The following is a 3,202-nucleotide window of genomic DNA, read 5'->3' on the forward strand; positions in this document are numbered from 1 at the left end:
AGTTGGCCTTTGAAGGGAATGATTTGCTCATCAATTGATTGGAATTCTTCAGGGTCTGCTGCCGCCAGGATGTTTTCTGAAGTGCACTTAGCACTGGTCTTATTTTGAAGAGCCTATCTATGTCTGGCTGGTAAGTATAGTTATCTACAAAGTGCAGATAACTTAGAATTTGATCATATCTGTTTACAGACATGGCATCTGCAATTATTCCAACACGAAGGCCATCCTCACTGGACCAGTACATTTGTGTCCTAGGATATCAAAGGTACCCCATGACCCTGTTGATCCCTTGAAAAATTTGCATTTCTTTACTTGTCACTGCCAGATTTTCTTTCTCTTTCTGCAGAGCATACATGTTGGTGTTATGCACGATCTCATCCATGAGATCTAAGGTAAACAGATGCCTAAAGAAATCAATTGGTTCTCTTCCGTGAACGTTTACTCTCATGTCTCCTAAAAAAGATGGCAAGTCTCCATCAAAGTAATTGTCTTGGACTTTCCAGACATATTTGCGGGGTTGAGTGCAGGCAGGTGCCTTGTGAACATTTCTCTGGGCAGGTACCATGTGGACATTTTACTCAGCTCCCTCATCATGCTGACCTCCCTCTGCATTGTGTCCTTCATCATCCTGACCCTCAACATCTTGACTTTCAGCATCCTGACTGTCTGCATCTCCATCATCCACATCTCCTATGTCTCTAGTGTTCTCTGGCAGCCACTCCTCATCACTATACTCATCATCAGAGGAGTCAGAGGGAATTTTCTCGACTATTCTATAGTGCTCCTTATTCTTTGCTGCAGTTGTGGTCTAGAAATATGAGAAAATTATAATTTTACTAACACAAACTACAACTGATCTGCACAAAAAATATGTATTTTTAAAACTAACTTATAGATGTACCCAAAATGAATTTAATTGCAAGCAAAACAGTCATAATGAAAGATAAATCAACTATAGTCAACAATGCATGACGTCCACTGTGTTGGACACATGGGTAATCGTAATGTCCTATTTATTTGAAATAAAAAATTCAAATAGAGTATATACAGTACATATATTATGACTATATGACCATAAATTGCCCTTGGTCTGCAGTTAGTCACTTTTTTAAGCTACTGTCATTTTCAAACCTTCAGAATGTGCTGTTTGTTGACTTTTGCCACAAAGACTTTCTTCCTCCTGCATTCTGCCCAGAATAACATCTCGGCTATGGCTCACTGATAAGGTTCCAGCTCTTAATGAGTGCTTGCAGATTGTGACAAGTGTTATTCCTCTTTGTCCTTCACTACAAGCTTAGAAGACAAATGTCTTTTATTCAAACCCCTCTTTTTGTCTGCCTGGGCTTCACTAAATTTCAAAAGATGACGTCAGAACATATAGATCTTGCCTGAGGAACGGACACAAATTCTAACTTTGATGTTATAATGAATGTGCCTCCTGATTCATTGGGGTGTCTGACTCTGCCTACAGACTCTCCTCTTCCTCCATTTTTTAAATTAATCACCCTTATTATTATTCACCCAATAATCTTCTGTTTATGTCACTATTATCGATATGCTGCTCCTACTGTCACAAAAAATTAATCAAAACATGCTACACATCGGGAATAGCATGTCTCTATAGATGAAATTCACAAAAACTGCAAAATATTTTCCCATAGACAACAATGGGATAAATCTTGCTTTCTTGGGAGATTTATAGCTCAGGCATACTTCACATTAGAAACATCATTTAAAGTTTATTCAAGTCACAGAAAGTCAGACTTTACGTTCCCAAACTGGTATGTTGCTCTCTTTTATGATTTGTACACAATCATAGTTTCAGTTTGATGATGTTGGAAATTTTTTACCACAGAATGTTGAACTTAGAATGTGGTGATGCCACATAAAACTTTATTCAACAAACAGTAACAGAGTAGTCGGTACTTTGTTGACTTTGATTGTGACCTTGGTGTGAGCTCATCCAACCAGCAGTTGCACTGCCCTCCCCTGAGTGATAAAGAACAGAAACAGATGAATTAAACATGAAGCTGCTTTCTAACCTATGATGGATGCAGATGTCTCCAAAGCTTAGGTCTCAGTGAAAGAACTGTGTCATGATGGAAAGAAGTAGGAAGACAAGGTTGCAGATCAGAACTATAAGTAGATAAAAGCCTTCTTTATGATCCATGACTACATGACCTTCTCACCTGGGTCCACTCAGGTGGTGACATCTGAAATTGATCATGGAGGAGCAGAGCACCTGGCCCAAACAGCAATATAGATGTCTGGTCTCCAGAGCAGCTTCTGGCTCTGGAGTGTCACTGATGGAAGCATGCAATAAAGAGATGACAGATTTCAGCCTCTAAGCCTGCTGGTATTCAGAAGACAGTGATCATCCTCTCACCAGAAGATCACAGGTTTGACCCCAGTTTCATCAGTTCACATGTAGTGTCTTCAGGCAAAGACACTGAAAGCCAGATTAACACCAGTACGTCTAACAGAAAGAATTACGAGTTGTTCAGACTAAAATCTACTACTTAATGAGTAAATATAATATACAGTATTTTCCAGACTATAAGGCACACTCAAAAGCCTTCAGTTTTCTCAAAAATCAACAGTGCGCCTTATAATCCGGAGCACCTTATATATGTAAGAAGTTGTAATGTTTTAGTACGACTTTGGTAAACTACAAAGCCGCACCGCTTGCAGCATTAAGGCTAAGTTATAGTTGCCCTTTGTAGTATCACGCAGGGCTCGTTTTCTTTATTTGCACTGAAAAAAGCACAAGTGACTGTCTACAACAAATATATTTAATTTTTTTATTGTTTCTTAATGACAGAAGGTTTGGATTTTTCAAAAAATTATAGTTTGGTGGCATGTCGGTGAATAATGTTTTTAAAATACAAAATTAACAATTAAAACAACATCCTCCAAGAGTTGTTTTTCCAGGGGGGTGTATTATGTAGGCACTAATAAGCTGTAAAGTTATACATAAAAACAACTACTGACAATCCTAAAAAAAACAATGCAGCTACTCAAGACCTTGGTGTGGTGATTCTGGAGGTTTGGTATTTTTGGTACTTCCTGGTGGGCCGTCTCGACGGCTGATTGGCAGCTCCTCGTCACTCCCTCTACACCTGTGGCAGATCAGGCTCATCAGAAGGCAGCTGGTACTTAAGGCCGTGGTGGGAACCAGACCAGCGCTGGAGCATTGTTTTGC

This window comes from Kryptolebias marmoratus, linkage group LG17 (genome assembly GCF_001649575.2).
Source record: "Kryptolebias marmoratus isolate JLee-2015 linkage group LG17, ASM164957v2, whole genome shotgun sequence".
In the NCBI taxonomy this organism is placed as follows: Eukaryota; Metazoa; Chordata; class Actinopteri; order Cyprinodontiformes; family Rivulidae; genus Kryptolebias; species Kryptolebias marmoratus.